This window comes from Salvia hispanica, chromosome 1 (genome assembly GCF_029641045.1).
Source record: "Salvia hispanica isolate PSC_SH4W2 chromosome 1, Shi_PSC_v1, whole genome shotgun sequence".
Taxonomy (NCBI): Eukaryota; Viridiplantae; Streptophyta; class Magnoliopsida; order Lamiales; family Lamiaceae; genus Salvia; species Salvia hispanica.
This window is the reverse complement of record NC_142692.1, coordinates 37,379,395-37,391,984: the sequence shown is the minus strand read 5'-3', so window position 1 is coordinate 37,391,984 and position 12,590 is coordinate 37,379,395. Positions and strand designations below refer to the sequence as shown.

The window sequence follows — 12,590 nt, the reverse complement described above, 5'->3', positions numbered from 1 at the left end:
GATTGAAATACATACTCCCAAATATGAATATATACTAATAAAATCAACAATTAATGAATTTTCTACCTGTATATTTGACTTGTTGTTCTAAAAAATAATAATAAAAGAAAAATAATAATTAAATATATTAATTGTGGTTTATTTTTAACGAAAATAATGTAATAGGTCAATTGACATCCAGGCTGGGTGCATCGGGTTTCTATTTTATACAACCAGCATAAAAACTATATATATGACACCCTTGAAATGAAATATACTATACGAAGAATAAAGCATGTAATCCCTAAATTCAAAAATAATTCGATCTTCTTTGGGTCTACGTATCTTTCTGCATTTAATCCCGCGCTCTCCATATGAATGATCTTGTTGGGCATGTTGGGCTTTTCCTCGGTTTGATCATCGATTGACGCAGAGCGGAAATCTTGATTTTCCATTAGACTCTTGGTAGTTCGGTTGGGCTTTTTCTAGGCATGAACATCGTTCGATGCAACTGAGAGAAAATATTTATTTTCCACCAGACTCTTAACATGCCCATCGAGCTTTATCTCGGCCCGAACATCGAGTGGCATGGCAGGGTACATGATGAGCATCAATACGAGAATAAATATGTCATTATTGTATTTTTGCCATTTTCACAGTTGTGTGGGCCTTTTTATAGGAAAATATGGGTGAACAGGATATTTGAAATCTGAAAATCTGATATAAACTGCATTGAAATATAAAATCCGGTTTAGATTTTCCAAATGTTCGATTCGGATATTTTTAAAAATTTTGGATGTTCAGATCAGATTTTTTAAAATAAATGCTATGTTTTGAACATTTTTAAACAATGGGGCCCACATTTGATATTAATGCATAGTCCAATAACTAAATTTGTAGTCGTAAACCTAACAAATATAAAATATCTGGGTTAGACCATCTCCAACAATTTACATCAAACTAAACTCATTTTTGAATATACGTCACACCAAAAAGTAGTTTTACTCTAATCATTTACATCAAATTTAAAATTTATACCATTTTTGGGTTTTTGTCTCACAAAATTTTTGCAGTAACACCATATTTGGTGTTGTTTCACAAAAAAACACAAAAAATGGATTTGAGTTTGGTGTATGGTTGGAGAAACTAAGTACCAAAAAGTACTACCCCCATTACTTATATTATTAATAATATTATTGTCACATTAATTGATGTAAAATAATTTTATATGAGACCTATTAAATAATTTAGTCAGAACCTTGTTAGGCCATGGGGGCCTTAGAATATTCTTTGAACCCAACCCCATTTCAAAATGCCCAGGCCTAATAAAAAATATTATGGATAATTGTTATATAAATCACACGAGCTGATCATATTTTTAGTTAATATTATAAAATTTGAAAAGGAAAATTAAATCACCAAATTTTAAATTTTCCAATTGTCGCAGACTAACGTGTTTTGACGATGCTGAAACACAATATTGTTTTATTAAAAAAACAAAAGGAATAATGAAACAATGTTATTTGAGCTTCATGAAAAGACATCTCCTACGTATATTTACAAATAATATTGATTAATAATTTTTTATAACAAATAATTAAACTTGAAATTAATATTAATTTTATTAACCAAACACTTCACTAAAATTATCTTATATACTAAAGTAACCAAACAACAACATAAAATCTAATAATAATAGTTTATTCACAGACAAAGGTCTTCTTAACAAATCTATTGTTATATCTCATTGCTATTTTATTTATAGAACGAATAATACGAACGAATAATACCGGGGGTGAACCCAGATTTTTGATACTAGGGGCCAACTGCATATTTTTAGTATTAACGAATAACGATATCAGAAACAATTTCGATCAATATCAACAATACAGAATTGAGAGAGATAGAAAATGAGTGATAAATAATTTAAGAATGAACAATATAAATTAAAGATGCATACTGTGAAAATGCGGCGTCGAAATAATTGAAGAATATATTATTTTAAATAATAAGAGAATAATTTTTAAAAATTAAATTTACTAATATTATGTGAAATATATGCATATTTATAGAGTTAAAGAATGAGTTTTTATTATCAGATTATAAAGATCATTATTTTATGATCGTATACTAATAATATTTACCCAAATGAAAAAATAAATACAAAATTATTAGTGTGAAAAAATAAAAATAAAAACATAAATGAATTAATTACTAGTTAATGAATTAACAATGAGAATTTAACAAATGAATTAATTTAGCTATGAAAAATTTAAAAAGAAAAACATAAATAAATCAATTATACTAGCTTAGGAATCAACTATGAGTAACTTGATAAATCTAGCTATGTGCAAATCGTTAGTGATGTGAGAAAATAAAAAAGTTTTAAAATTACTAAGCAAATGAATTTAATTTAGAGAAGATCCAAGAAGAATTACAAGATAATTGGGTAAGTCTTAATAGTAAATATTGAATAGGTATATTTCAAATAAGAGGTGATCGCAATGTGCTGCGATTTTCATTGAGCAGTTCAATAAATTTAATACATCCAGAACAAGAAGCAAGCACCAACGCTACAAAGAAGGTTATGAGAAAAATATAAAGGCAAAAAATGAGTAGACCCACTAGGGAAGTGATTTTCGCCGGGTCTATAGCACTCTCCATATGAATGATCTTGCGAGGCATGTTGGGCTTTTCCTTGTTCTGAACATCGGAAGCAAAATCTTTAATATCCATCACACTATTAGACTCGTTGTGCTTTTTGTCAGTTCCAACATCATGAGAGAAAATCTTTATTATCAACCAGGCTCTTGACAGCCTCGTCAGGTTTTTTCTCAGCTCCAACGTCGAGTGGCATAGCATCCATACGAGAATAAATTTATTAAAGTGCTTCATTTTGTATTTTTGCCCTTTTCACACTTGTGGGCCTTTTTATCGGAAAGTGTAGGGGAGAGTCAAATATTTGAAATCTGAAAATCTAATTCGTACTAAATCAAAATATAGAATTCAATTTAGATTTTTTGTATATTCAGTTCGGATTTTGTTTAAAACATCAGATATTTGAAAATCGAAATCCAAAAAATTATATACTCCCTCCGTCCGCCATTAGGAGTCCCGGTCACTTTTGTGCACTTGTTTTGTAAAAATGATAATAATAAATAGTTAAAGTATAGAAATTGTAAAGTAAGAGAATATCAACATTATTCTCTCTCTTACTTTAACATTTCTACATTTTAACTATTTATTATCATTTTTACAAAACAAGTGTGCAAAAGTGACCGGGACTCCTAATGGCAGACGAAGGGAGTACTCCATTATATTACGTACACATAAGAGAGAATTACAAATGTAGTCCCTAAACTATGCAATAATATCAAACCGGACCCTATTCTTTAAAAATATCTCATACGGCTCTGATCTTCAATGTAATAGCACTAAAATGACTTTTATACTATTTCATAACTTTTTTATCCTTTTGGCATTTTTTCAATTCAAGGGGCATTTAATACTTTCACCTCCACTTTCTACTACAAAATCAAATCAGCATGCTCACTAATATTGCATTCTAGTATAAATAAAAGGCATGCAATGTGGCACTAACCCCATGAGAATCCAAACCACCACCGCCATTTACTCTATGACCCTTTTTCAAATTGTCACTCTCCATCTCGGGCTTAAGAACTATACATAACAATGAGTAGATACATATATAAATAATGCCAATTTATATGCAAAACATTAGTTGGTTGAGTAGTGACTCTACCATTAAGTTTGTTGACATTCAAAACTAGCAATCGCGGTGCGAATTAAGGGGTCGTCCAGCCTCTGCGAATCGAAAAATGCGGGGTAGGCCTGATTCTAAGAGAAGGCTTCGTAGGAAAGAACGAGAGTGTTCATAGCTGTATAACGAGTAGTAGAGCCATCGAGTCAAAAATGCCCATTGAATACAAAAAATACCAAAAAGGGCAAAAAAGTTGAGAAATAGTGGAAAAGTTGTTGTAATGATATTATAACAAAGTTTAGGTATGTGTGGGAAATTTTTAAAAGGATGGGGCCATGTTTAATATTAATGCATAATTCACGAACCAAATTTATTAAACATTCGGGTTGAGCAATTGTGATGATATTTAGGAGTATTACATTTTAGGATTTTGGTAATTTTCGGATTCTCTTTATTAGATTTTGGGAATTTTATATATATTTAATGCAATTTGGTTTCATAATTTTGGATTTTGGATTTTGGGATTCGGATATTTCTTATTCTAAGCGATTGGTGTGAACAAATGAATATTGCATGCGGGGTAGACCGATCCTATTATAGTTGGCTTATTTTTGGATATATTAGTTTCCGTCTCTTTGTGATTTGATATCACGCTCTCGTACAAAACCGTAGTAATGATCTTGTGAGGCCCATTGGGGCTTTCTCTCAACCCGAACATGGAGAGATGCAACCGAAAAACAAATTCATATTTCCCATTAAACTCTTTTGCTTGGCCTTATACTCCTATTAACTAATTAAATTTGGGATTTGCTATTGTTATGAATATATGATTTGCTCGTCTCTCTCTTATTTGACTAATAATGCATGTTAATATGGATGTAGGCTTTTGTGATATGAAATTATAATAGTCAAATAACAATAGAGAATCATTTTTATATGACATATACTTTGTCGAAATTCGGTGGAAAATCATTTTATATGACAGCTTATTAAGAAATAATATAGCCTGATGAGCCAAGGGGCGTTAGAGATTCCGACTCTATTTTTCGGGTCTCTTTCTTTCTAACTCAACCCAGCCCCTAATTCAGGATGCTTCAGCCCGACCGATGTATTTTAAATCATATAAAAATTAATCAAATTTTGATACCGAAAATTAAATTATGATTTTCAATAATGTATTTTGATCCTCAAAACAATATAGTTTTACTAAAATAATAAAAGGAAAAAATGAAAAATAAGGAAAAAAAAATACTATTTAGTTTACTAAAACGGCGTCGTTAAAGTATCATGAAAAGACGTCTCCCATATGTACACTTTAATTAACAATAGCAACGGCAAAGCAAAACTAAGATTGAAGCTATTATTATTACTAATAATATGGGAACAAGAATATATAATATTTTGTGGGTATATGAATTTTTGTGTGCTACTGCAATTTTTAATCTCACGCTCTCATGCAAAACCATATGCATGATCATGTGAGGCTTGTTGGGCTTTTTCTCAGTTCGAACATCAAGAGATGCAATCGAGATAAAATTTCCAGTTTCCATCATACTTTCGGCAGACCCATCGTTCTTTTTCTCAGCTCGGACATCTTGAAATGCAACTGAGCGAAAATTTTCATTTTCCATCGACTCTTGATAGGCTGGGTGACATCCTTGACCGGAAACATGCATCATTTTACATATATACAGATTTTTATCAATTATTATTACATATTTATATTATTGCTTGCACAATAAATATTATATGTGTGATTATATATATATATATATATATATATATATATATAGAGTCCCATTATTCACAAATCCACTCTTAAAGACCGAACTAGAGACCAAATTTGGGCCCTTAGATCTTAAATTTGATGGATGAGATTAGATCATTAAGGGTTATTTTTTGTAGTTCATTATATAAATAATTTACTTCAACGCGGGGGTATTTAGGTCCTTTCGCATTGGAGATAAAAAATTTAGGGTTAAACCCATCCTAAAAATTTTACTCATTTCATATTCCCGCCTCTGCTCCTGCGCTACTTCTTCTTCTCCAAATCTCCAAATCTCCAAATCGATTCATCTCACTCCAATCGATTCATCATCAACTGAAATCGATTCAACATCTTCATGACAGTTGAAATCGATTGTACCAACGATTCAGCATCTCAAGTCGCCGAGTTCAACATCTACAGCCAACGAGTTCAAATCCAATGACGATTCAAAAATGACTCAAACACTCAACTCTACTGCATCAGGTAATACACTGTTTTGAAGCTTTGCATAGTTCAAAAGTTTAATTTACTTCATCTATTTGTAAATTGGTTTATGATTTTTGTCTTATAAGTTTATCAAGTAGAGCCGAGGAAGGTCAACATAAGCTTCAAATATACTCATAGGCCGATGGACAAATCACAACTGGTCGAGAAAGCAAATCCTGAGGAAAGTTTCTCTACTGGTCGGTTGGGAGCAAATATTGCAAGTCAAATCCCTCCACCAAAAGGTAAATGAAGTGATAAGTTGTTATGAAGTAGTAAATTCATAGAATGAAGTTAGCTGTGTTTTATGAATTTGTTAACTGTACTGTATGAACAACTTAACCTATTTGATGAAGTTATAACCTCACGTACTGAAGTAATGTAAATCGATTACTTCACAATACTTTTGATATTTGGGAGAAAATGTATAAAAAAAATGTGGCTGTGTAAATCGATTTAGTCCATTTCATGAGGATGTTACTTCATTTCACAAGGCTACTTCATTTGATGAGGCTATGAGTTTGGTGCTTGAATCATTTGAAATATGTGGCAAAAACTAATATGCATCTTCTTAATGTGATTTATTACTTCATAATTTGGAGATCAAATCGCAAAGGAAAGTTCGTCTGATGTTAGTATAAATTTTATTAAATGTGTTGTATGCATATTTTGCTAGAAAATAACATTGAATGAACTAACTAACCTATTTGATGAAGTAGTATTCAGAGGATGAAGTAACTGTGTTGTATGCATATTTTATGAAGAAATAACAGTTGAATGAACCAATTCAGCTATTTGACGAAGTAATAATCTCATGGAATGAAGTAATATAAACTGACCTATTTTGTATGTACATTTAGTTGTGAATTATACCTTTAATGAACTAAAGAACCTAAATCATGAAGTTCCGAACTATTTTAATGATGTAACATAAACTATGTTTCAAATGTTGAATTGTTGTTATGTGTTTCTTGTATATAGGTGAAGAAAACAGTGGGGTCCTCTAACTCACAGTTGGGTGAGAAATCAAATTTGAGGAGTGAGATAAAGAGTTTCGGGAGATGTAGTTGAGTCATGGTAACATGCTGATGAGGACATTTGTGCAGTCCGTTCCCACGCCTAACAAATGGGTGGTGCCCAGAATCACGGCTCAGCCGATTGAGATGTGCTTGTGTGTCAATTTTGGATGATTTCTTGTATTGGACAAGTTTGTGTTTTTTCCTTTTTTTTTGTAATGGAGAGTTTGTATTGGTTATGGGGTTTATATAGTGAGGATGATTTGGTTTACAACTTCCACATATTGTTTAAACGGTTTTTACCTTCCCTTTTATTAACTCTGTTTGAAGTAATATTTCAGTATGATGAAGTAACTATCGTACTGAATGAACTATTTTTTACCTTGCCTTTTATTAACTCTGTTTGAAGTAATATTTCAGTATGATGAAGTAACTATCGTACTGAATGCACTATTTATTAACTCTGTTTGAAGTAATATTTAAGTATAATGAAGTAACTATCGTACTGAATAAACTATCTTTTACCTTGTCTTTTATTAACTCTGTTTGAAGTAATATTTCAGCATGATGAAGTAACTATCGTACTGAATGAACTATTTTTTACCTTGCCTTTTATAGACTCTGTTTGAAGTAATATTTCAGTATGATGAAGTAACTATCTTACTGAATGAACTATTTTTTATATAATACTACTGGCAGGGTCTTCATGTACAAATGGCAGATGTTACATCGTCATCAAACTTCAGTGTTGACGCAGGTCTTATGGAAAACTTAAAAGCTAATATAATGGAGAAGGTAAAATCAGAATTTTCAGAAGTATACAGCTCAAACAATGAAATAGCTTGTCCTTGTAATGAATCATTTTCTAAATCAATATCAGGGTTTGAATACACTATGTGTTGTTCAACATGGATCAAATGTGAGATCGCATATAGATAATGAGCCAAAGGATGATGGAACCAAGGTATAAATCTAAATTACATGACTAAAAATCTTTATCACCCTACTACACACAACATACAACCATGTGACATGATCCCTTTACTTGTTTGATCCATGTTTACAATGTCAAAATATGAGCTGCTTCACCACCCCCTTCTCTGTGAAAAACACAATGCCATCTTTCTTCTCTCACTAGTCTCTGTCGAAAACCTCTATATACTCTTTTTTGCTTCTATCCGATTGTATCCAGATTCACGACAATGCTGCCGTTGCCGCACCACCGCCTTCTCATGCCGCTGCTCGCCGCGGCGGCGGCGCTGGCGCTTATATTTGTATCCGTCGTCCTCTACCGGAAGATCACCCGCAAGAGGACCGTTCCGGCTGATCTGATGAAGCCTCCGTTTCCGCCACAACGCTTCTCCTAATCGCTCCTCCGCACCTCCAAATCGATCGAGAATTTGATGAAGATCGCGATTGTCCGGCGATGCAGATCGTGGATTGATGAAATTGCAAAACGATCGTGAATTGAGGAAGCAAAATTGTCCGGCGATGGAGATAAATGAAGATTTAAGTAGATTACAGGAAGAAGATCGATGAAAATCGATGGAGATCGACGAAGATTGAAGAAAACCGAGATCGAAGATTTGAGGGAGAGATGAAACACGTATTTTATTTTAGGAGAGTTAATAAATTGATTTCCTAAAATACCCCTCAACAAGGTTTTTTTAAATAAAATAATTAAATAATGGTAAATTAATCCTAACCACAAGATAAAAAAAATGGAGGGCCATAATTAAGTCTCTAGTTCGGCCCTTAAGAATGGTTCGACATTGATCACAACTCTCTATATATATATATATATATATATATATATATATATATATATATATAGGGGTATGTTAGGGTCATAACAGCATCTCAGTGTAAAACACAACACAAATCACAGCCCTTGGATCCTTAGATTGGATGGCTGTGATAAGCTACATTATTATACTAAAAATGTACATTATTCGCCGAGGTACATTATTAGAATGGAAATGTACATTATTAGACTAAAATGTTACATTATTATTATTATCATATGTACATTATTATGCTAAAAATCTACATTATTAGATGACACATGGCATTAATCTGACCGTTAGATCACACGATCCAATGGACTGCAAGTGTTTTAAGTTTTACTCATACTTAGCATTTTGATATGAATACATCCCTATATATATATATATATATATATATATATATATATATATATAGGGATGTGATCAATTGTTAATTAATTATCAATCCAAAATTGAGACCAATTTTTAACCATTAGATTATAAGATCTTGTGGTTGATATAATGTCAAGTGTAATATATTTTAAATTTAAATAATTATTAATTAAATTAAAAGGGTATTAATGTCAAATCTTCTACGTAGTAATTATAACTAACTACTTTCTCTCTCCTCAAAATCATCTCAAATCTTTAAATTTACGTAACTCTCTCAATTTAAATTATTTTTTCGCAAAAAATATATCAAATTAAAGATAATTTAATAAGGATTCCAACGAGATCTCAATTGCATATGTTCCGATGATGTTCGGGTGACGAAATTTGATAAATTATATTTCAATTTTCGTACATGTTGATAAGCAGCTTTTATCAACAAATGCAACAAAAAATCTCAATATATTGTAGGCAAAATCTCAATATTATGCATGTCCAATCTCAATAAAAATGTGTTGATATTTTCTTGTCCTTGTGTTGATATTCTAATGTCATATTGTTGATATTTGTAATTGATATAAAAGAACACCCACGAAAATTATCATATGATAACATAATGACGATATTACCATTTTGTTGATATTTTGTCTACTATTTATTGAGATTTGTGAGCTTTAATCTCATCCACTCATTTTAAAATCCAAGGGTGAAGATTTAGTCTTAATTTTGGATTAGGGTGCTATAAGTATTAGAATAGGACTCTATATATAGATATTAATTAAATAGATAATGATAGTGATCAAAACTAAACAATATAAATAATAGTACTAGCTTATCTTGAAATATAAATGTGCTAGTATGTACGTGGTCACTAGTTAATAGTGCCACTAATCTTATTTTGGACAAATGTCAAAGAATGGACTATATAGTATGCATGCTGCTTTATATTGTAAGTGCTCGTTTGGTAGGGCGTATAAATTCTTACAGCCTCGCAAAAGGGGATTTAGTCTGTGGTTATCTCCGACTGTCCACAGTTTGGTAGAAGGTGATTTAATCGGCCGACCTGGCACAAATTTTCCGGATCTCGTGGAATTTCATACAAGATTCGCGGATCGTAGCATTGCACTATCTCACAAAACTTGAGGTATTATATTTTCTCAAAATCTCTGTCTTCGTTCTTTGCCTCTACATACCCAATTTGCCCTCTCACTTTTCTTTGGCATCTGCACAGCGGCAGTTGAGGAAGACCACCATACTTTGGTAAATCGATTTGCGCAGGAACTTCATCAAGGTCGGTAAATCGATAACCCAATTTGCAGCATTTCAGATTCCCCAGGTACGAAATAGCAACCTGCGTTCTATGTGTCCATTTCAGAATTATGTATTCAATTTTGTGCGGAATAACTCCACGAATTCGGTGACAGATTTTCAGTTTTTTCTGGAATAATTTTCCGATTTTTTTTCAATATTTAGTGCAGATTTTGTTTCAGTATTGGGGAATCTGTGGTTGTTGTAATAGGGTTTTCTCGAGCTGTAGCCATTGCCGAGTAGTTTACATGTTAATGGTGTCGCTTTTTAGTATTTGTCACTCTACTGCTTATTCACACCCACCCGGCTCAAGCCTCTGTATTCTTGAACACCCTTTGTCTATTCTGCTCGTTTTTGGCTGGTTTCCAATAAAACATTTTACGGTTGCTTCGTGCGTGTTTCATACTGAGATGTGTGTGTACTTTTTAGGAGGGTATCATTTGGATTTGTCGGTCAATAAGTTACCTCCAGTCTTTAGAATTTCCTCAAAGTTTGTTGTTTTAGGATGGTGAACGACAGGCAGCGTAAAAGAAAGGAGTGCGAGGCTGTAATAATAACGGTTGAGGAGACGGTCCGTAATCAACAACAGGCTTTGGTTGCGTTATTGAACATGGTTCGGCTCATGATTTCGTCCAAAAATAGGGGATGGGGTGGTCGGGCTGCAATCGGATACAGCCTCAACGACAAAGTCCCTGTACAAATGAAGCGCATGGACAGATTGTTCGGTGTGTCCGACACCGACTGCATAAGTAACCTGAGGATGGATCGAAACACCTTTGGTAAGCTCTGTCGCATCCTCAGAGACAGGTCGGGGCTGGCTGACAAACGATATGTGACCGTTGAGGAACGGTAGCCATGTTCTTGAGTACACTTGCCCATCACAAGAAGAACAGAATTGTTGGGTTCGAGTTCATTAGGTCGGGCTATAACGTCAGCCACTACGTGCACGAGGTCATGCGTGCGGTTATACATCTCCACAACGTGCTACTGGTGAAGCCTACCCCAGTTGATGAAACATGTGATGACTCGCGCTGGAAATGGTTTCAGGTAACTTTTTATTTCACATTTTGTAGTTATTATTATTTCTCTAACGGTGAATATCACACGTCCTCGGGGATGCCTTGGCGCGCTGGACGAGACTTACATAAACGTCTGTGTTAGCACTGTTGATGCACCTCGGTACAGATCACGCAAAGGGCAAATATCTACAAACACGCTTGCAGTATGCGACAGGTTCCTATGCTTTGTGTATGTCTTACCGGGCTGGGAAGGATCGGTTGCTGATTCCCGTGTGCTTCGTGATGCTGTGAGTCATCCCAATGGTCTCAAAGTTCCTAAAGGTAAGCACCATTTGACAAAACCCATGCTTGAATTTGTTTGTTTACTTTAATTGGGGAGGGCATTACCACAGGATGTTACTATTTGTGCGACAACGGATACGCCAACAGCGAGGGGTTTTTGACCCCTTACAAGGGGGTTAGATACCATCTAAAGGAATAGGGTCCGCAACAGCAGCGTCCGAGCACTCTTCGCGAACTGTACAATCTGCGCCATACTATGGCACATAATGTAATTGAACGTGCCTTTGCAATAGTGAAGATGCGTTGGGGAATACTTCGCAGCGCTAGCTTTTACCCAATCCAGACCCAGTCCCAATTATTCATGGCGTGTTTCCTATTACACAACTACATACGGGGGGAGATGAGTGAGGAGCCGATTGAGCAAATTTTGTGATTAGTCCCTTGAAATTTGAAAAATAGAATGTTAAATTGCAAATTTTCCGTTTTTATCACTTGTTTCATTATTATAAGTACTGGAGTATTCGATTATGTTTCTAGTGATGTTCAACATCACGTTGTTTAGTTAAAATAAGAGAAGAAATGGGGAAAAAAAATTCCTCATTTTAATTAAACAATGACATTTCGAGCATCACAAAAAGCCAGTCATTTTTTATATAAAGGAGACGATTAAAAAATAGAATCTTTGTGATATAATATTGAGTTTCAGTTTTATGATTTAATTGGCTATTATCCTTTTTTTTTAAAAATCCTTTAATCCCATCTCAACTCAACCCCATTTCAGGATGGATGCGCTGAGCCGAAAAAAATTTGATGGGAAAGACACTTTTGCATATGAGACGACAACAACTAAATATTATG

The 12,590-nt window shown here is 33.6% G+C and overlaps 1 long non-coding RNA gene across 3 annotated transcripts; it reads left to right on the top strand.

Annotated features, from left to right (window-relative positions):
• The first annotated feature begins 10,118 nt into the window (after positions 1 to 10,118).
• LOC148933721 (uncharacterized) lies at positions 10,119 to 12,223 on the top strand. Of its 3 annotated transcripts, none has more exons than XR_016132868.1 (5): positions 10,119 to 10,267; positions 10,355 to 10,459; positions 10,936 to 11,478; positions 11,617 to 11,771; positions 11,843 to 12,223. It is a non-coding gene; the product is annotated as an uncharacterized LOC148933721 (long non-coding RNA). The 3 variants fall into 3 exon arrangements; XR_016132871.1 differs by having other exon boundaries at positions 11,593 to 11,771; XR_016132872.1 differs by having other exon boundaries at positions 10,355 to 10,414; positions 10,936 to 11,771.
• Positions 12,224 to 12,590: the final 367 nt, after the last annotated feature.